The 23,280-nt window shown below is 38.6% G+C and overlaps 1 protein-coding gene across 8 annotated transcripts in view; it reads right to left on the bottom strand.

The window, feature by feature from the left end:
• pcbp3 (poly(rC) binding protein 3) overlaps positions 1-19,770 on the bottom strand; it is a 45,656-nt gene extending 25,886 nt beyond the window's left edge. For 7 of the 8 annotated variants that reach the window (XM_078795023.1, XM_058081719.2, XM_058081714.2 and 4 more), the window contains exons 1-2: positions 19,501-19,770; positions 2,473-2,632 (exon numbers count right to left, since the gene is read on the bottom strand). The gene's annotated coding sequence lies outside the window, so the exon portion shown is untranslated. Of the gene's footprint in view, positions 1-2,472; positions 2,633-5,614; positions 5,873-19,500 lie in introns of those variants that run through there. The other variant, XM_078795022.1, reaches the window with a different exon arrangement.
• Between the last annotated feature and the right edge of the window lie 3,510 nt (positions 19,771-23,280).

Genomic DNA, 23,280 nt, shown 5'->3' on the forward strand with positions numbered 1-23,280 from the left:
TTTAACAAAAATGGGGTCAAATTTCAAGTCAAGTTTCAAGGCTAGCTAAACAGGGACCGCTGCTGACTCATCGTACATATCGTATCTGTTGGCCCATTTTTTTTTTTGTGTCATACTGAACTGTTCTGGCTACTCATCACAACACAATTTCAGTGAATGTTGTTATTGTGTTATCTATCTGTGTATCTATCTATCTGTGTATCTATCTATCTGTGTATCTATCTATCTATCTATCTATCTATCTATCTATCTATCTATCTATCTATCTATCTATCTATCTATCTATCTATCTATCTATCTGTCTGTCTGTCTGTCTGTCTGTCTGTCTGTCTGTCTGTCTGTCTGTCTGTCTGTCTGTCTGTCTGTCTGTCTGTCTGTCTGTCTGTCTGTCTGTCTGTCTGTCTGTCTGTCTGTCTGTCTGTCTGTCTGTCTGTCTGTCTGTCTATCTATCTATCTATCTATCTATCTATCTATCTATCTATCTATCTATCTATCTATCTATCTATCTATCTATCTATCTATCTATCTATCTATCTATCTATCTATCTATCTATCTATCTGTCTATCTATGTATCTGTCTATCTATCTATCTATCTATCTATCTATCTATCTATCTATCTATCTATCTATCTATCTATCTATCTATCTATCTGTCTGTCGCAGGGATGGGAATTTTCCGCGGATCCGCGGAATTCCGCGGATTTTTCTGGCAAAAGTCCATTTTCGTAATTCGTGTAAATTCGTTGAGAAAATTGTGGGGGGTGGGGGGGGGGGGGGTAGGTGTAGGTACAGTCTCGGTATATCGTGTCCGATCGGGCCGAGGCGGCATCTTGGCCGCGAAGTCGACGAGAAAATGAGCTGGTTTAGTAGGCTTGCTGTGATTGGTTGTATCGTCTTTCAGCCAATCACACGTCGCGTTTCAAACGCGTTCGGTGAACCCGTAATGGCGGAACACGGTGAAAGAGAGAACATGAGAAAGAGAGTAGAGCTGAGCAGAAGAAAAAAAACGAGAAGGCAGCGAAAGTTGCAAGACTGGCACATCAAAAAGCAGAAAAGAGGAAGGTTGCGACTGATCGTTTGCATGCACTGATTGCAAAAAGAAAACGACTATGTTAAGTTACCTGGTGTTGACTTCAACGTACGTGTTTAAAAGGAAATTGTGAGTCACATATTCAAACCTATGGAAATCTATTAATTTTACTTTGAATGCAGTTTGTTCCATGTTTTTTAGTCATTTATTTTTGTTGTTTGAGGTCTTAATATTTCTTTCATTGTATGCCAGTTTTAGTGCCCTCAAAAGCTGAAATGTTGGGAGCTTCCGGGGGGCTTCGCCCCCCTGGGCCCCCTACCGGGCTCCGCCCTGGACCTGGCTGGGTGGCCCCCAGACCCCCGACTTATTTTTGTCTGTCTGTCTGTCTGTCTGTCTATCTGTCTGTCTGTCTGTCTGTCTGTCTGTCTGTCTGTCTGTCTGTCTGTCTGTCTGTCTATCTGTCTATCTGTCTATCTATCTATCTATCTATCTATCTATCTATCTATCTATCTATCTATCTATCTATCTATCTATCTATCTATCTATCTATCTATCTATCTATCTATCTATCTATCTATCTATCTATCTATGCATGCATGTATGTATGTAAAAACAAATATTTCCTTTTCAAGCAAAATGTCACTTCGTACTTGTTGCTAACAATGCCACACCTCTGTGAGTCTGTCAGTTATAGGTTCCCAACCAGGCCAAGTGAATGGAAATAACTGGTTTACATTTTGCTTTTGGGCCAAATGGGAGCATGTCCCTGTTTCGCTAGCCTTGAAACTTGACTTGAAATTTGACCCCATTTTTGTTAAACTCCGCCCACTTCCAATGTATGCCACGCCCACTCTGATTACACATAGGGATACAGATCATTTAGATGGGTGAACAGATTCAGACAGTGATGTACTCGCTCATCCCTTTAACTTTAACCGTCAGTCATGGTTGTGTTTTGGAAAATCTTGACAGATATGCTCTGAATTTGTAATTAAACAGTTATGTATGTATATTTAATATCTTGCTATACACATTATACTGTATATCATCTTTGGGGCTTGAGGATACAAAGCCTCTATAGTAGCACAATAATCAATTAAACGTTTTTAGAAAATTGAATGTTGAACTTAACATAAATAAGCCGACAGTTAATCTCCCATTAAACGTTATCGGTCTGCTGACAATACAGTAAATACAGTGATTTCTAAGTGTGCACTTTTTTTGACCTGGTAGGTAGGACAATGTGATTTTTTATAAATATCTGTGTATATGTGGATTTAGCCTAAAATAAGCAGAGACATGTAAAAAGACACTTCAGACATGTCATTTCCTTTCCTTCATAACATGACATACAATTCAACAGTGTGAAAATCCTCCGACACATATCAAGGCCATGGGCAGTTGACAAGAGGGCATCAGATGAAACCACTGTCATTACTCACCACGTTTGCTGCGGGTGATGTTTTCCCAGGTCATAAAGGACAGCAGAGTGAGGCGGGATATGAAGCAACAGCGACAGACTCTCACTTACGCATTGATCAGTTTATCAGATTTCCAACTTCCATTCAAGTCCATTGCCAGCCCATGCTGTAGTCTGTAGGACTGAAATATAAAGAAGCAAATTGAGACAAATGATGACAAAAACTCACATTGACCCCAGCAAGAGCATCACTGGGAATAGGGTACTAGTAGCATGACCCCTTTTTTTCTTGAAATTTATTTGTTTGTCTTTTTCCATGAAGTCATCATAAAACAGGCGTGCTACTTACAATATAGGAATTTTGTTAGTTGGTCAAATATTACACTCAATAATATACTCAATATGTTACAGTATGCATGTTACAATCTTATACTTGTTTTGTATGTGGTGTATTTCACAGGGCAGGTGTATATGGCTCGTTTCAGTCACTGCCGGTATTTTTTTTTCCGTCTGCTCTTTTCTACTAATTTGGCTGGTTTCAAGTTTGCGTGAAGCACTGAACGCTGTGTTTTTTGAGAAATGCAGGGAACAGTGCTTACCAACTTCACACAGATCATGAAAGAAATAATTAAATAATGTTTTGCAGGTCACTTACATACATACACAATCACTTACATACATACACATATTGTGGAATACTAATAAAGAATACATATAGTAATCAGCAATTGCAAACATAGTACCAATGTAAGCCCCACCCCTTCCTGGGTAAACCACGCCCACTTCCAGTTTATGCCCCGCCCTCTACAAATACCGATACCGATACAGATCGTGGTGTACTCATTCCTAGAGAGCCCTGTCCTGTCCATCACATCTCTGCTGTTCTTCACTGACTGATTTGTAGGCCTTTTACAACCTCTCCTCCATATAACTTTTTACATCAACACACCTACTCATGCAAAGGTCCTTTTCTTCTAGAGGCTATCCACACAGATAGTCACCTCATCATTCCTTCCACCCACTTGATCCCAGTGACTCTTGCTAGCCTGTTCTGTTTCTGTTCTGCTCACAGCCTCCAGAAATCAGTCCAGACATGCATAAGTTTGACTATATTATACTTTATAGAAATTATTTAGAAAATTTCACAGGGCACATATAGACAAACAACCATTCACACCTGGACAACAGGAATACAGGATGTTAGGAACAACAACAGTGAGTGCGCAAACAAGGATTGATCAATTGGCAACCCACAAGCCTAATCCGGCCTATGAGAACTTTTTTCCAGCCCCTGCAATAAAACTATTGATTACTGAATTCAGGCTAAAGTCCTGGGGTATAAATAACATTTGATTTGATTGATGGCATAGGCAAAAAATTCTTTCTTTCTTTGAGTGTAGTCAGATTGGTGAGTTGCATAAGCAATGCTTTTTGCAGCACGCCTTTGCTGTTGTGCACAGTAAAACATCATTTTAAACTAAATGGAATAATCCTTGGCCCAAATAAAGGTTGTGAAGGGTTTTAAGGACAAAAAAAGTCTTCAAGGGCTTCATCTTCGTCCCAAAATTTCATGTTTGGAATTTGCACGAGAGCACCAAACATGAGACATAAAAAAAGTTTTATTCTCTAATGACAAAAAATATAACCCTCTCGGCCCTGATGTGTGGAGTTTGCATGTTCTTCACGTGCATGCGCAGGTTTTTTCCCAGGTACTCCGGTTTCCTCCTACGTTCCAAAAACATGCACGTTAGGTTAATTGGCGACACTCTGCATGATTGTCTTGTCTATATGTGCCATGCGATTGGCTGCCGACTAAATTAGGTTGTATGTTAATTCTTGCAATTTTTAAATTGATGTTAAATTTTTGATCAGGGGTGTATATATTTGGGCCTCAAAGTGTCTGAGAACAATTCTGGCCCTTGGCAAATGTAGTTGATGAACCATGAATTACATATTTTATTCATTCAGACTGCGTATGGATAACAGCTCAAGTCAAATGACTGGATGTTGAAAGAACTTTGTGTTGTCTTTTCAAAAAAATAAATGGGCAAGTATTTTTGGTCATCTTTAAACAAATTAGTTCCGGTACAAGGCAATTTTGGCCACGTATTGGGTCATCTCTGAGAAATTACATTTAAATCTATGGCTTTCCTGATTGCCTGCTGTTAAATGCATTTCTATTTTTGTTGAGGCGTTGGACATTTCAGCAAAAGCAAGAAAAAACCACACGGGAAAAGAATAATTTGTCCAGTGACTTGAATAAATTTTTTAATTGGGTTGAAGTCTAATGTTTCACAAAATGAAAAGACACAAAATTGTATTGTTTTTTTAGAATCCATATACAGTCGCACAAATATATACTTGCAACCAAATCTCTATCTATACGCCTGATTAAATGTGATAGCATATGCTTTTAGGATAATGACACAGTGAAACTTCTGCTATTGTCTTTAATCCATTACGAAGGGTCCAATGAAAACCAAAACTCTGCAACTTATTTTGCAGCCATATTTAAGTGAATTAACAGCACAAATTCAACCAATACTCAGAAACTCCTGAACCCCTCACTCAGCGGCGCACTGTGAGGGAGAAAGGACACAGCTACAACTTCATTGTACTGTGAACAAAAACCACACACACACATAATAAAGATGATGAGATGACAATCTATTGTGATCTATAGCCTATTGTGTCCCAACTCTAAAATAAACATGATCTGTTCTTTGCAGAAACTGAGGAACTAACTTTTGTTTACTTTGTTTGGGAACTTGATTCTGCTGACTAATTTGTTAGGTTTGGCTGTACAATAACCAATATACGTTTTTACCCTGCAAGCTACTTTTAAAATGACCAAGTCCCAAAGATGTACATCACACTATAATTCTATCAAATATATTTCTAAATATGTAAAGACTTCATATATTTACTACATTTATAAATGAGTGTTTGTGTATATGAGTACATGTGTATCAGGGGTGTACACACTTTTTCAGAATGCAAGTTACAATATTGCTCCCTCACTATATTGTGTTAAAAAATAAGACATCAATTAATTGTTATTGTTACTGACTTAAGTAGGGTACACCCAGGACTGGTCGACTAGGGCCTATTATTAGTCAAAAAATATTGAGAGACAATGTATACATTACAGTACATTACATTACCTTTCACACTGCATTGGGCTGGCTACTGAGCCAGCCGAGCCCAGTCGACATGCCATGGCTGAGTGAAAAAAAGCTTGGATGTGTAAAGTCACTGATCCCTTGTGACTGCTTTGGAGCAGGGCGGGCCAGCGGAGTACGAACAAAAACTGCAGAACAATACATGCTTCCACTTTTCAGTCCCCAAATACTAGAAATTTCTCCAACAATTCAGAAATAATTGCTAGATTTGTAAATATGTCACCAAGAGAGTTTGAAATATCGCCACATTTCAACAACAGACAAAGTTGGCAGCACTGCCACACTGTGTGTTTAACTCCGCCCCTTCATAGCTCAGTGTGGACACAGAGACGCTGGCACACATCTTGACCAATGACATTCACCTTTAACAGTATCAAAGAAAAAGCAGAAAAAAACTACACGGCTTTCAATTGGCTCCCAGCGACGTGGGCCATCTCCTGTTTTCATTTCAAAGAGCGTTTGTGACTGACACTTAACAGCATGCCCCTGTGACCCTTGGGAGGACAAGCGATAGCAAATGGATGGCTGGCCAGCTTAAGCATATCCACAGGCAGGAGCCTGTGCAACCAGCCACAATCAGTTAGTCCAGTGATGGTTTGGGCGTGAAATTACAACCACCATAATAACAAAAAATGTCAAAGCAAGGAAAATGAAGGGAAAGGTTGATGCTAATGTTGGAGAGAAACTTAGTGGAGATAAATTTACACACATTTAAATCCATGTATTTGTGACAACTAAGCCAGGCTAGATGTGCTGCATGTTGTGTGTGAGCCTGAAACAGTTTATTTGCAGCTACACATGACTGCATGATTCCCTCAGCACACACACCAGGGATGGCCAGACTTCGTTTTTACAGCAGGAGGCTGCTGCCCTCTGTTGGTGTTGTACCGGAAATGCATCACAACATGCTGTATAGGAATATCCTCTTTCTCTCGCTCTGCTTATATAGCAATTCTTTGATATTAATACGTCTACAATATTTCATGATTAAAATGCATCCAATTGTAAGGCTGACAAATAAGTCCATATGTAAAGTGCTCTGGGCTTTATTCCTTCAAAAGCATGGCAGGGTAGAAATAAAGTCAGTGGTCTATATTTGGATGCACCAAACATTAAGATTATCCTCAGAAACTGGGCGGTAATCTGATCTTCAGCTTTTGTGCTGCACCAAAGGGTGGGTTAAGTGTTGGCGGTCCCTCGAGGTAAAAAAGACTATTAGCATGCAGCATGAAAGTCAATGAAAAGGGCCCCGCTGTGCTCCCCTGACAGTTTTAATATTTAATGATAAAAAGACTAATGCTCATTCTTCTTAGCTTAGCTCTTATCCCCATTAAATATCCTGACATTATCTTCACCTCAGATTACAGCACTGACCTTGCCCCTTCACACACACACAGACACACAGACACACACATGTGCCGTTATATGGACACACCAGCATCAGATGTCAATATCAATATAATGCTGCCATTTTATTACTGTTAAAAACATGACAGCCGACACTTCCGCTGCACCCTCCGTTACCCAGTGTGCCTCAGCAGCCTGCAGTTATGTTTCTTCCTCAACTCCAGAGGTCCTCATACAGTAAATCAGAGCCACAGCACAGTGCTTAGTTATGTCATCAGATTTTTTAGTTTTTTACATTTCCAGTCATCTTCCAGTGAGGTGATTAAATGCACACAATTTGGTTTGGAGTGAACATGGGCACATCACCAACCCACCAAATGCCAAGAGCAAACAAGCAAAACCAGCGGAATAAATGCTTATCTTGAAATACTCAAAGAAAAAAAAAGACACCCAGCAGTTCAGTGGTCATTTTCACATACAAAGGCCACTCACAGGGGCTTAGCCGGAGTCATCATGCTGGGCAAATGCTGCTTTGCTAGAATCATAAGTCTGTATACAACTCAAGTCCGGGTTGTGGCACAGACTTTGCTTTGAAGTCATTCATAGGGAAGTCACTCAGTCGGTGGGAAAAGACTGGGTCTTGTCATTTCTGACGAGGCATTAGTCATGCTGTATTTTATGTGCAGCAGCTTTCTTCTCTGCTGCCTTTTTAGAGTTTTTGTCAGAACTGCTTCCTACGTCAACTCTGAATAATTTGAAAAAAAAGCCTCATAAATCCAAATTCAACGCACAAGTTCACAATGAAATGTTAACACTGAAGGTCAGTTCAGATGTTTGGGCACATATGTGACCTGTACCTGATTTTTTCCTGTCCTTCTTTTCTTGTGAGCTGTACAACTCAGATTTTCCCAAATGCAACTAAGACCTTGTTCGTATGTGAATATAAATCCTTGATATTTCCACAAATGTGCCAACGAGACCACAAATTACAGAAATGTTTACTTCCATAAACACATGACATAGAGTGCGACGTTGTGCTTATGCGCTTCATAAGCACTTCATGCTTAGCATTCACATTGACATGCAGACATTCACAAAATCACACAAGCCAGTATCTATTTGGAGAACAAACCTTGATGGAAGTTTGTAGTAAGAATAAGGGCACTAACTTGATGGGGCTAGGGTAAGTATGCCGCCTCAACGGGGTGTGGCCAGCTCACTTTGCAATTTTCATGAGCTGAGCAGCGCAGCGGTGCGCACCCACACCTCCATACCTCCCACCGGCGCAAGTGGCAAAGAGGGAGGAGAGAAGGTGGGAGAGGGTTTAACACAGCCAAGTGTAATTTTAACCAATCAAATGAACAACTCTCATTGCCTTTAAATGTGCAGAGCCCACTAGAATGTCACCCCTCTGTGACATAATCACCAGTTGGCTTTGTAGTTCTTCACTAACAAGTCACAAGTCTCTTACAGTACATTATTTATGTGAAAAACTATAATTATACACTATAAAACGTATTTTATGTGAATATTTTCAGGTGTTTGGAGCAGATTTAAGTTTTTTCTGATAGGAAAAATAGGATTCGGTTTTCAATGGACCCTTTGGAATGGATGAATAAGAACGATTTAGGTACTGTACCACTATCTATCAATTCTGTCATGAGTCTTTATGTCCCTACAAAATGTAACACAATTAATATTGAATGGATAATAATTGTGATTTATCTAAATTAACAACATAGTGATTAAACCGTTTAAATCTTTAGATGACCATAGCTGAGCTGAAAGCACCGCAACATTAGGTTACAAGAAATGTAAAGCAATTCAATTCAACACATCTTGAAATGTAAAAACTGATTCAAAGTGACATGAATAGGAAAGTTATTTTCCTAATAAAACAAAACATTTTGAAGGACTGAAGGACATCCAGTATGATCTGAAAAGACCTTGAATGGCCATCTAGAAGCAAGAGCTACACAAAGGCATTACAATTTATGGATACATTTACATAATCCTCCATTTAACATAGATATCCCTTCCATGACCCCTTCATTACATTTTTGCATCTTCACAGGACCGTGCTTGCACTTGTGTGTATATGCATACTGGAGGTTGAGGAAAGAGGGTGTGAAAGGCAATTGGCAAGGCTTCAACTGCAGATGGAATTGCCAGTTATATATCTTGATGCCGGACATATTTATGTCCAGAGAGGCTTGCTTTTTTTTCTGCCTGCTCATCACAGCTACTAGCAGGCACTACACTCGGTTTCTGAAGTGTATGATGCTTATATGTTGTGCACATGCAATCACAAGACTGAGAAAATACAAATAATTTAGAATAGATGCATATTGTTTTGGTTAATTTCACTCTTTCATTTCAACTGTAGTCACTTCAGGTCGTTTGTCCTGTGCTTGATTTGGGTGTTGGCCCTGCTGATGTCTACACCGAGCATTCGTGCTTCAGCCTATTTGCTTGAGCCATCATGTATACACTGCTGTATTACTACATGTATGTATTTTACTTTGTGGATTTTGTTTTATTTTGAGTCATTCTTTCCTTAATGATTTTTAAAAGAAATTTTGTTATTATTACATCCGTTTTTTGATCAATGTCTTTAATGTAGGTTTGATATCGTTATTCTTGATAATAGACCAATAAAATACATAGAACTCTCATACGGAAGATGCAATGTAAGGAGGTCCAATATGCACGCTGCTTTACTATCTTGAAATTAAATCATTTCACATTCTCTGGTATTGTTTTGGGGGGCATGAGGATGCTTTCCACCATGAAGAAGAACTACACTTGTCCTTTACTGATATGAAAGCGACGTCCTAACATTACATAAATTTGCGAGCTGCATCTCCACTGTGTCCTATTGCATTCCTCCAAAGCAAAGGATAATATAATCACAGACAATCAGCTATTTTACAACATTGCCCTCCATTTATCATTGATGATGGGTGAGCTAATAAATGTCCTGCAGTAAATGACCTCTTTTGAGTACCTTTAGCTTACTACCGTCAAAAAGATGGGCGGGCCATTTTGTAAATGTATAAAGTGGATGGTTTGGTAGTCATAATTAGAGATGCTCAATATTGGCTTTCTAACCGATATCTGATATTGTCCAGCACTGCATTTCCAATACCGATATAGGCAGCAGCTCTTCCCTCAAGGTCACATCTCGTGTAATGAATTAAAGCATTATGCTTTCTTTCACTGGGTGTATATGTATTTCATAACACCGTTTGTACAAAATAAGACCAATACTGCAATAGGTAATGGAAATTATCAACTAGAATAACATGTCCTCCCATTATCTTCCTACTATCTAATTTCAAAAATAACAAAGCAATTAAATAAGACTGGAAAGTGTACAATTTTTAAAATGTAAAATGGCATTTAATTAAAGTTAAATTTAATTCTAAATGTGTTCAAATGTAATAAAAAAAAATCCCCATCACAAAACCACGCAGTGTTCCCTCACTACACTGCGGTTCACTTTTCGCAGAATCGCTGTTGTTTTTAAGTGCAATTTTTATGCATATTTTTCTAAGAGCATATGAATGCACATTGTGTTCTTGGTCCTTGTGGTGTATTAGAGTGATCTACCTGTGCTCCGTTTAATGTGTCTGTTATGGTATTTACTACCGATACCAGTAGAGGGTGTTATATATTCATGTTGAAGATGTGTGGAGCTCCACCTCATCTGTATGTTTACGTGCTTGTATGATAATATAAAAGAACCCACAACAGACAATAGCCGGCCAAATATAAACCCACAACAGTCCCTTTTGGCTAAGGGAGAACCCTTCCATTGACGACGGCAGGGGCGATATGTTTTATCAAGGATACAAAATCACTACAGCCGTACTGCACAAGGACAAACCATGGTCTGAGCAATGAATATGAATATTAATGAATAATAATTTATTGTGTCCAATATAGTAGACTGATCTTTAAAATTCTAACAAAATTTTCACTCTCTGAGAAAAGTGTATTTGGTGTATTAGAATGAGTTTTACAGCCTTAAAACATAAATAATAATTGTTAACAAATAAAGTTGGGTAGTTTGTGGATTTCACTAATTTGCGGGCTGTTTTTGGAAACTGGGATTATATTGGTCTGTGGAGCACAATGTCATCATTTTGTGATACCTTTGTGATAAAGAATATCCTGTCTTCGAATCAAGAAAACCACAAGTGTACCTACCTCAAAAAAATCCCCAGAATGTGGTGTGGTTAGGATCTAGAAGGTGAACAAATAATTGTGTGTGTGCTTGTATGTGTCTCAGGGGAAGCTGAATATATCCTGTTTGACTAAGTAGCATTTGACATCCTCACACCTTCAGTGCAGAGACACACTTTGATGTCTCAGTCTTGAACCCCTTAATCCCAAAGAAGGGAAAATATTAAGAACCTCCTACTTGTGGATGTTTCCGTTTTACATTACGGACACACACACACACTTGCACGGATATTAGGGACATATAGGGATTTGTCTGTAGCTTCCGTGCATCTATTATTCATCCCCTGGGTATCCCCAGGGTTCCTGCAGAACTGGCATGACACCCAAAAAACAGTTTAACCCCATCAGGCCAGCAAAATCTAGAAGAAGTGCTGGTACAAGGATGCTTGTGTGTGTGAAATTGCTGCAGAAACCATGATGTCATACAGTTTCATCTTACAGGATGTCAAGAAGGATTTAGTGGAAGGATCATGTTTCGTCTTAGTGCATGATATATCATGCTGCTAAAATCATCTTACCACTTACCAACAGTTTCCTGTTGGGAGAAAAGGTATATACTGTATGGAGTATTTTTTTTACATTGAAAATTATATTAACACATCTTATTTTCTCCAAAATGAACAAAAACCAAACATTGAAAGGCATATTTCCTGTGTCACGGGTGCTTGAATGTTGACATATTTACCAATTGTTACACACTTCTTCCCAAGACTTCTTCCTACCCGGAACTACCCACGGAATACATTGTTTTACATATAGTTTTCTGTTGCTGTTTTTGATAATCACTACATCTTGCTCGTATTTCATAGTTGTTTACTGGTAGATGACAGCAGTATGATAAAAACTCTTTATTAAGTGAATGCTTTCATTTCATCATTCATATTATTTTTTTGGTCTTTTTCTTTGAAATTGTACTATTACAAATATAGGTCAAATTAAGTCATACTTTTGCTAACACTGCATGCCAGTGGGGAGACAGTACAACACTCACATACAGGGGGTAAAAGCAGTATTGCACTTCATGTTTAGTACAGCACAATATTTCAGTATCTACTCTGACACACTTTCAGCCTTGTAAATTAATAATGTAGAATGATGGGTGGCTAAAAAACAACTATCCTTTCCTTCGAAAAAAAGAGACTGCAGGTAGAAAGGAACGTACAACAACATCAAAGGTGGCCAAATCATTTATTCAGACGTTTATATTATCATTATGATGCATCCAGTTGTTCAGTCATCGCTCTGAGTAGTACATGATTCCTTAAACGAACCCCAGAGTAGCGTTTTGAAATTTTTAGTGATTAATGTATTTGGCTGTGCACATGGAGGGGAGGGAACTGGCTAATGGGATTTTAAGCTCTCCATCGCTGACATCACACCAGAAGTAGCTAGAAGAGAAAGTGTTTTCCCCTGAAGTACACACCACCTTTGTTACATCTGCTTAAGCACACACGGCTGTACTGTTGCTGACTTGGCAAGGCTATTTGAATGCTTATGGAGCTGCTAAAAAATGAATATATACTATATATATATATATATATATATATACAGTGTATATATAATTTACCTCAGAGGAATATGTCACATCAACAGGAAGCACACTTTCTGTTATCTACAACAAAACAACGGAGGGAGAACAGTAAATAAAGGGGGATTCCCGTTCCTAAATTACACCTTGCAAGATTCAGATCTCAAATCTTCTGAATGTGTGGCCAACATGTTAACCTCTAAATGCTACATTTGCATCTTCTTAATCAAAGTTCTGCCACTTGTAACTTTCTTTGGTGTCACTGTTGGTCATTTTGCAGCCATACTGAAATAAAGCACAGGCTGTCTGACACTGCAGAAATACGCAGCGTGCCTTAACGCCATATCAGCGCAGTGCGCATTGCTTATTATAGTGAAAGAAAGAAGAGTTGTTTGTCAGTCTGTGTGCGATCTATGAACAAATAAACCACACACTCGACACACACATAATAAGTGATGATTATTTCCTATGCAGTATTCCACTCCAATTTTGCAGCTTCACACTATTACGTTTTTTCATAAATATCTTATAAAACCATGCTGCCCATTATTAATAAAAACATAATATATTTTCACTAATTTTAGCATAAAAATGTCTAAATATATCAAAATACAGCTATAAGACATACAGAAGATGCATTCAGACATTATGATAATATGCAGCATTCTACACTGGCCACTATGTGTCAATAATGTTACTGTAATGTTGCATGAGACCACAAGCATCAGACTTGATCGAACAACAGGCTTTTATTGCAGGTTTTAACTACTATGTCTACTATATTGTGCAATATTAGTGTAACGGTTACTTTAGGAGTTAAACTAAATGGCTCTAATGTTGTTAAAAACCATATTGAAAAGTTCATATCACGTTTTCTGTGCTCTAACTACAAAAATAAGGAAAAAAAAAAAAAGGAATCCTACTCACAGAAATTCACTTAGCACGAGGGGTCTGGAACCAATTCCGGAGCATACAAAAACCGAGGTACCACCCTAAACATGAACCTTGAATAACATCTATAAATTACAAATATATGGGCCAGTTCTAAAAGAAAACTGAAAAATGAAAGCTACAGAATGTGTGGCTGCAGATGAAAGACATGTTTTCGGGGAATGAACCATGCGATTCCCCGCTCTGTGTGGGCATCTCTGTGTGGAGTTTGCATGTTCTCCCCGTGTGTGTAGATTTTCTCCGGGTACTCCGGTTTCCTCCCACATTCAAAAACATGTTGGGTTAATTGGCGAATCCAAAAGTGTGAATGGTTGTTTGTCTATATGTGCCCTGTGATTGGCTGGCGACCAGTCCAGGGTGTACCCCGCCTCTTGCCCAAAGACAGCTGGGATAGGCTCTAGCATACCCTCGTGAGGATAAGCCGAGAAAATGGATGGATGGATGAACCATGAACCTTCCTGGCATCGTGGTATTGTGGCATTATCTGCATTGCAATTCCATAGCACCCAAACTAGCAGTGCACACATTGGTCCCATTAAGACCTAAACATGACTACCGGTGTATCTTTTGACTCTTGTATTCAAAAAGAGCTGATATGCTGGACCTAAATGAGTCACTCTCTGTATAAAACAGATTGAAATGAAACCCATCCCATAGTTATTATAGGTTTTCAGTATTAGCAATTAATTTATATCCACCAAGGTGACTTAAAAGCCTTTTGTTTTTTATGTACCATATGCCGTTTATGCCCATGCACAAATGCATTACATGTTATAGGTTAATTTTACTCCATTTAGGCAATTTACTATTTTGTCCCAGGATTTTACTGCTGAATTTATCATCTTTATCATCGCATTCCGTACAATATGCACCAGTGATGTGCGGTTGGGAGAGGCAGGTGAGGCAGTGTTACATGTTCGCTTGGTGGTGTTGTGGCAGTGACCCCGGTATGCAGAGAGCAGGACACAAATGCAGCAAGTACGTTTTTAATAATTGTGGCAGAGCAGGACAAGGACCTGGCTACAAAGAGAAATAATGACAATGGATCATCCACGATCCCTATGTGGGACATGATCACACATGTCTAGCTCCATTCTGTGTCCGTACCTCAGATGGTGTCCATATTGCTGGAGTCTGTGCTCTCCCAAGTGACACTATAGTCTACTGAATTTGCTGTTTTACTCAATATAACAAGGTTAAATACTTAAAGTCTAATTAGATTATTGTTTGTAGATGTAATTAGCAGTGATATTATTGATCATTGCAAACTCTGACTCTCATCCAAGCTATTTCTCCGACAACCATGAACAATTCAAATATCCTTCATGCACTGAATGTACAGGTCAGCAGTATCAGTGGCTTTGTCACATCCTACCTCAATACCCTGCTGGGGCCAATCTGTTTGTTCAGTGTGGCTCAGTGGGCTGAAGACCTCGCCAACATTCTAAGAGGGCTTCAAAACGGAATGAACAGAGAGCTGTTCAAAAGATACGAGCAATAATTACAGTTTTTCTTGACTTTGGACACCACTTGACATCATTTGACATAATAAATTCATGCGCACAAAGCACACACAACACAGGTGTGGAGGCAGTGTCCTACTAGTCTGTAGTAATGGAATTTTTTAATCCATTCAGAAGGACATGGCGGTATCAGAGAAGTAGTACTAATGCATTAAACTTCCCTGTGGTCACAGTCTTGGACAACACATGCTCTGGCTACTGTTCTTTAGCTTCATAAAAGAATTTGAAAGCAATGCTGGGTGGATTATGTCTAAATAAAGCCACAGCACTGTATGAATCACTGTGTCACTGATCCCCTCTGCTTCCCAGACAACAGGTTTGCCTTCTGCAAGCTGTCACTGGATTTCCACTCTTTTAAATTGAGAATAAAGGAGAGCGAGAGAGAAATTGAGAATGCCTATGAGAAGGAGAGAGGGAGAGGGGACAAGGAGTTGACGTTTATCACTCGAGTGCTGTGGCTTAGCCTAAGAGGCTTGAATAATCAGTATGTTAAGCTGTCAGGGTGTGCGCTCGCACCTACCACACGCTTACAAACTCCTGGGTGCTTTTTAATCAAGTAAAACGCTGAGAGGCAGTGGCGAGTGCCAAGATTTCTAATATTTCTTACATTTTCTCCTGACATCACCAGACATGTTTTCAAGCAGCAAGCATACTGTTTCTTTCTCCCTCTCTCACACTCTCTCTCTCTCACACACATTCACGTATGCACACACACACACACACACACACTACGCACAATTTTATTTTACTTGAATCATCACTTTTGATTCATATAATTTAGATGAGTCAGTGTATACAATTTCAAGACAATATCAGTAAAAAATGTATCATTATGTGTTCGTTTTTTATGTGGATGCCATATTTTTTTCATATACTGTTATTTTTAAATTAATAATACTACTTCTTATTATATGTAATAATATTAACAATGATAATTCTTCATTATTATCTTCATTATTATTATCATATTTGTATTATTAATGACAATATTTATATAACCAATATTATTGAATATAATAATAATATGAATTGCTATTATTATTATTATTATTATTATTGGCACAACTATAAAATCATGAAATACAATAGCAAATAGTAATTAAAAAATAATTTGCAAAATACAATTTCTATTGTGATTTAATAATGGGTGCGTGTGTTAAAAGTAATAAATGAGAGGTATCAACTTTAATCAAAAAGGCATTGAAAGGGGTCTTTAAAAAGTCCTTAATTTGGTTTCCTTAAACCTGCAGACTTGCTTGATACTGGAGATCGGAATAGCTTTGAAAAACAGTCTCATGCAGAGCTGTGAATAATTAATAACATCACATGTGCCAGAGAAAAATACAGTATATTGCAAAATATATTCACTGGATTTAACCGATTTAAGGCTGAAGTTACACTATTGTTTTATAATTTGCTTTATAATTTTATAATTTACTGTATATTGTAGCTTATCGTAATTCTTCCTTTGGCCTTACTGGTTATAAACTGGTTTAGATCTTGTCCTACATGTAGAAAATTGACCTGAACTGAAGGGATCGTCCTGTAAATACGCACATTCAGTCACTAATCTGACCTCATTGAAAATCTGAGCACAGTTGATTTATCACAAGAGCACACTTAACTCGAGAGCAGCAATATTTTCTCACCATTGGTAACGTTTCCACCCAGGCTGTGTATTAGCAAGTGTAAAAATAGCACTCACAGAGGGGTCAAGGGCCTGACATATTAATGACCACCTATCACGACCCACCAGGATGCAATGAAAGCAGCAAGGGAATGACACAGCTCAATTCCATGATCCACCTATTCTTTCTTCAAACCTCACCTTCACCATATTAAATTACAGCAGCTAATAGGTTTGCACACACTCAGCCTTTACTGTGGAGAAACTGCGGAGAACGCATCCAAGCAATGAAGAACATGGCCAGTGTACCAGAGGTGTAGACTAAAGTCGGAATATTGATGACTTTGGAGTCACTATAGTCATATCAATATCATTAAAGACTTTAGTCTTCTTCTTCTTCTTTCTCTTTGGGCTTTTCCCTTCAGGGGTCGCCACAGCAAATCAATCGCCTCCCTCCAACCCTGTCTTTTGCATCTGCCTCTCTCACACCAGTTACCCTCATGTCCTCCTTCACTACATCCATAAACCTCCTCTTTGGTCTTCCTCTATGCCTCCTACCTGGCAGCTCTAAACGCAGGATCCTTCTACCAATATATTCACTATCTCTCCTCTGGACATTCTCAGTCTGGCCTCTCTGACTTTATCTCCTTAAGGCCGCTAACATGTAATGTCCCTCTGATGTACTTCCTGATTCTATCTATCCTGGTCACTCCCAATGAGAACCTCACCATCCTCATCTCAGCTACCTCCAGTTCCTTCATCTGATAACTTGAAAATATGATTTTCAATGGCCGTGTTGAATAAAATGTCTCCCCTATGCATAGTGTTCAACTAATTTTATGTCATTTCCAGCAAGACGACAATTTTTTTTAATGAATGCATCTATTGACGTCCAATCAGATACAAGAACAAGCGAGGGTGTTTATATGTATTTATGTATGCTGTCAGACTGGTAAAATAAAAAAAAGAATATATTGCACTGTATTTGTCAAATGTAGTATTACATTGAGTACAAGTATTACATTATTCAAATTTAATTTAATTTGGTAAATACTAAACAGTGCTTTTCACTTGTAAAGACTTTGACTTCAGACTTGACTCGACCTGTTTTGTCTTCGACAAGTCTGAGACTTGTAAAAACAGACCTCCACCACCTCTGCAGTATACACATAGTAAGTAATTGCACTCGGTGATATGTCGGCCGAGTATGATACGGCTTATAACCAACTCTTTGAAGTGAAAAACAGGAGCTGGCTCTGTGAAGTGAGGGAGACGTCATTCTCTTATCTTTTTTCTATTAAAGTCGCACGTGATTGGTCAAAACATGTGTCGCCATATGTGTTGACACTGAGCAGAAGAGAGAACAAGCGATTACATACACAAGAAAGCTGGAAAGGTGAAGAAAATGAGCAGAAGAAAACAAAAGCTGAGGGACTTTTGTGTTTCTGAACGCCTATCTTCACTGAAGACTAGGATAAGCCGTAACCTGCAGGTTACTTTTTCTTATTTTTGTGCATTTTTATTCATATTTGGTTGTGTACTGTTGATGTTGTTTTTGTCACGTCCAACATGACAGGCTGAACTTTTTCCTGTTTTCCTTATTTTCGTCTTCCCCCCTCCTGTTTTTGCACCTCCTTCCCCACCTCCTGGACAGTACTTCCGGTGGTTATTGTCTAATCAAAGTAGCATTACTGACACTTAGTGACCAGTGTAGAATTTGTATTTTAGGCTCCAGCACACCCGTGACCCTGAGGAGGATAGGAAAGGAATGCTCCAGAAGGCTTGATTTAATTTGCTTAATAAAAAGCATATACATACTGTATATATATAGTATTGTCTCGTGGTCACCATTAGTGAATCTATTGAACACTTGACAGGGGCGGTCCTGGGTGTACCTCTCAAATGGACTGACTTAAAAACTGTGCACGCAGGCATTATTGATGTCTCAACCACTTTGGCGGGATCTGTGTCTCACAAACACACTCCACAGTTCCTGGTACACTACAGGATGCACGGATGGAAGACTAAGCAGTTTTTCCCCTATGCAATTGCCAGGAATGCTTTATGGGCCGTGCTGAGTTCTCCTCCGTGATTCAATCAAGCAGGTCAATGTCTTGTAAAGTCATTACACTTTGTGCAAGTCATGTGATGTTCAGTCTTCAGTTCTGAGCCCATCGTTTGAGGAAGTGACCTCGTGAAGCATGCGGGTCTGGCCCATCAGCATCTATAAATAACCTTCACCAACTACCACTGAAGCTTTACAAATCAATTAGAGGTGTATTCGTTTTGCAACAACAACACAGAATGTTGCCTGTGTGCTCCAGGCAGCCTTGAAAACTGAAGACTTCATTGCATAAAGATTAATTTCCTCAGCACATTGTAAACCCTTTGCCCACAAGCTACAAGACATGATGCGATAAGACGGAATAGAGATGGTGCGACAAGAGCATAATATTAGAAATAGAAGAAGAGGCTTTCTTGGCATCTTATATGAAAGCAACACAAGTGCTGGAGGAAGAAGTTGACATGTGCATACAGGAAAAAAAGTGCAGACCAGCCAGCAAAGACAACAAGGTGATGTACCAGCAGTTTCAAATACTTGTACGGCCATTGAAGTACTTTTAGAAATGAACTGTAATCTTACCTTCTTTAAAAAGTGGCGGTTGGTGGGACAGAATTCGGGAGAGTCAAAGGGTCCCGGGGCGGTCTGGGCAGAGAGGGTCGTTGGTCCCGGCTCGAGGCGGGTCTTGCAGGTGGTCCAGGAGAGGGGAGGAAGGATGGAGTGACAAGGACCAGGGAGATGGGGAGGGGGGAAAGAAATGAGAGTTGCTTGTTCCTTTTCTCTCTCTCTTTATCTCTTTCTCCCTCTAACACTCAAACATGCTCAGAGGCACACACTAAAAGCCAGAGTCACTCACATCACAAGCACAAGATTCTTTACATTTGCCACGGGGAGGAGGATGGGATGAGCACCCCTCCCACTCACACCCAGCCAGCCAATGGTAGGAGGCGAGGACCCCCTTCCCCCCCGGCCAATGAGAATGGGAGCAGCCAGTGCCTTGCCCTGGCCAATAAGTGCAATCGCTCAAATCCTGTTGGAATAATGGCAATATGAATGGAGTCATGACCAGTTTCCCTTCTGAAGGACAGAGCAAGCATTGGCCTGATGGTCAGCCCTTGTCATTTTAAAGTATTAATATTCAGGGCCAGCTGAATCAGCAACCATAACACTGCAGGATGGAAAAAGTGAAAATAAAACAGGGAAAAAAAATATGATTAAAGCAGAGGTGTCCAAAGTGGGGCCTGCAGGCCATGTACGGCTCGCGTCAAAAAGTTATCTGCAACAAAATTGTATTTTTATTGGCTCCAAGCTCATTCTAAAAATCAATTTTTTAGAAACAACATTTTAAAAAACAAAAGCAAAAATGGAAAAAACACATTTGATTTTAGAAATATAAATATTAAGAGAGTAAAGTTATATTATTAAATATTAATATAATAATAACAAACCATATAATATAGTATCAAATGACAAAATGTAACACATTAAAAGGGACATTTGGTAATATGAGAAACAAGCAAAACTGTTGGTTACTTTTGTTTTGGGAAAGTAGGTTGGGAAAAAGTTCCAATAATACAACAATAAAGTCAAAATATTACAAGAATAAAGTAATAATATTATGAGAAAAAATGTAGCCGACAAGGAGAAAGGTGAAATTGTTGTAAAAATACAGAAAAAATTGATTGTTCTTTCTTTTAATATAAAAACCATGTTGGCATATCTACATGGGAGTTGGTGTTATTAGAGTTGTCTTCTTATATTAGGTAACACCCAGAGATGGGTGTTACCTAATATTAGACAGGTATACTATTCATCATGATGTCCCTTCTGCATGTACGTACATATAATATAATATAATATAATATAATATAATATAATATAATATAATATAATATAATATAATATAATATAATATAATATAATATAATATAATATAATATAATATAATATAATATACAGCATCAAGTATTGTAAAAGTGTCCTTTGACCCATGGAATGAACAGTAAACGTATTTTGTGTTCATTCCATGGGTGCCTGTCGCTGCCGTCCTTCCATAGAGAGGAAAAGCTACCATTTTCGTTTTTTGACTGCAACTCCGGCTAGAGTTAAATTAAATAACAAGTAGAATTAATGAATGAATTCATATCACCTCTTTTATTTCACATGCAGCAGGAAAGACTAAACATTCATTCATTCATTTTCTACCGCTTTTCCTCACAAGGGTCGCGGGGGATGCTGGAGCCTATCCCAGCTGTCTTCGAGCGAGAGGCGATGTACACCATGGACTTGTCGCCAGCCAATCACAGGGCACATATAGACAAACAACCATTCACACTCACATTCATACCTATGGACAATTTGGAGTCGCCAATTAACCTAGCATGTTTTTGGAATGTGGGAGGAAACCGGAGTACCCGGAGAAAACCCACACATGCACGGGGAGAACATTCAAACTCCACACGGAGATGCCCGAGGGTGGAATTAAACCCTGGTCTCCTGGCTGTGAGGTCTGCGTGCTAACCACTCGAGCACCGTGCAGTCCGAAAGACTAAATATTGATACACAAATCATACGATATTTTACTTGTTTTTTATTTACTTTAGTTATTAATTAATAGTTGGAACATGGAAAATAGGCTTACAACATTATGAATATGGATTTAACACTATTTAACACAATGTTTCACACCCTAGAGACATATAGTGATATATATATAATGACATATAGTCACCTTTACACTTGTATGATGCAACATAGGAGACAAAATACTCGAAAATAAAACATGTAAGGTATAATATCGACTCACACATTTTAGCATTGGGAAAGTTCCTAGTTGTTGTTCATTAACTTTTATTTTATAGTACTTGCTGCTCAGGATCATCAATGTAATATTACTGACACCGAGTGACCAATGTAAAATGTTACATCCCAGAATGTTTTTCAAAGCATTTTCTGAATGTCTTATTTATATTTCACTTCATTTGGCCATTATTAAGCTTGAAAAAGCTTAATTTAGTCAAACAATATGTACAATTTGATTAAATATGCACATTGTTTTGACTATTCACTATGAAACAGCATGATTTAATAATTATATATAGTATAATTATATTAATATATTGTATAGTTTTGAAAAACAGTGATGAAGTGAAGGTGCAAAGTGGCAAGAGATGACTGTACAACCTTTGGCACCTACAAAAGGCTACGTGCAGACAAAAGTTGGTTCATTCTTGGGTCTCCTAAGAATGTGACGAGCATGTGGTACAAGAATAAAGAGTCTTGCCGTGCTCCTACCTAATTAGTCTTGATGCGTAGTTATTAACATCAGCAGAGCCAGTGAATGTGCCAGTGAATGAGGGGACGCCTTTTAAACATACACAGTACTGCTACATGGTCGACTCACATGAGGCAAGTCAAGCACTCGCAATACAATACGACAGAAATAGAATACAAAGAATTGCTGAATAAGAAAGTTGAAATTCACCACATTTAGCAAAACATCAGAAAGTAATGACAGATATGATGAAAAAGCTTTGAAGAAAGAGCTGAAAAGGACTGTTCGTCACATCTTAGACAAAGGTTTTATGGACTAGTGAATATTTGAGGTTCATCTCAGCATCTCTGTACTTTTTGGTAAATTCCAGTCTTGTCCTCCTATTTTTTGGCATGAGCGGTTTGCATCTTCTGGTCTACACATGAAACTTACATTCAAGAAGTCTTCTATGAACAGCAGATAGTTCTGCAGAGTTTTTCTTTAAAGCTCTCACAATGTTGTTGCCCTTGGTTACTACTACTATTACTACTACTACTACTACTACCAACTAACTTGGTTGCTACTCTACTTCAGTGGTTTCTTTCTTCTTCAGGGCTTTCCACATGGTTGTAGTGGCTAGGACCAATGTGCAATGTTCCGATTGACATTGTACTCTGTCTCAAATGCTTGAGAAATGCTCAAAAATTGCTTGTTTTCACCCATAGACAGCTCTCTGATTTTCGTGTTGTTTTCACCTCTAAATGCAGTCTACACAGGCAAAACCTATCCTGAACCCAATCTAAAACTGAGCGCAGACATTCCGTGCTATTTATTGATTGACAAAGCAACATAATTGGACAATAAACATTATACCATGACCATAAATATTCCCATAAACACAACACTGCAGTGATTAGCAAATCAAATCAGTATTTTTCTATTTATGGGTTATTTACAACAAACGGAACAGAGGGGGTCATCAGTTATTGTCAAGGCAGCTCCGTAATTTCTAGTGGCATAGTTTTAGTTGGTGCAAACCCCATCTGCGTGTGAGTGCAAGAGGAAGAGACATCAAAAATTCATCAGGAGATGGAAGTAGATGTCACATC

The sequence above is a fragment of the Doryrhamphus excisus genome, linkage group LG12 (genome assembly GCF_037039965.1).
Source record: "Doryrhamphus excisus strain RoL-2023G ecotype Guam linkage group LG12, RoL_Dexc_Guam_v1.1, whole genome shotgun sequence".
In the NCBI taxonomy this organism is placed as follows: Eukaryota; Metazoa; Chordata; class Actinopteri; order Syngnathiformes; family Syngnathidae; genus Doryrhamphus; species Doryrhamphus excisus.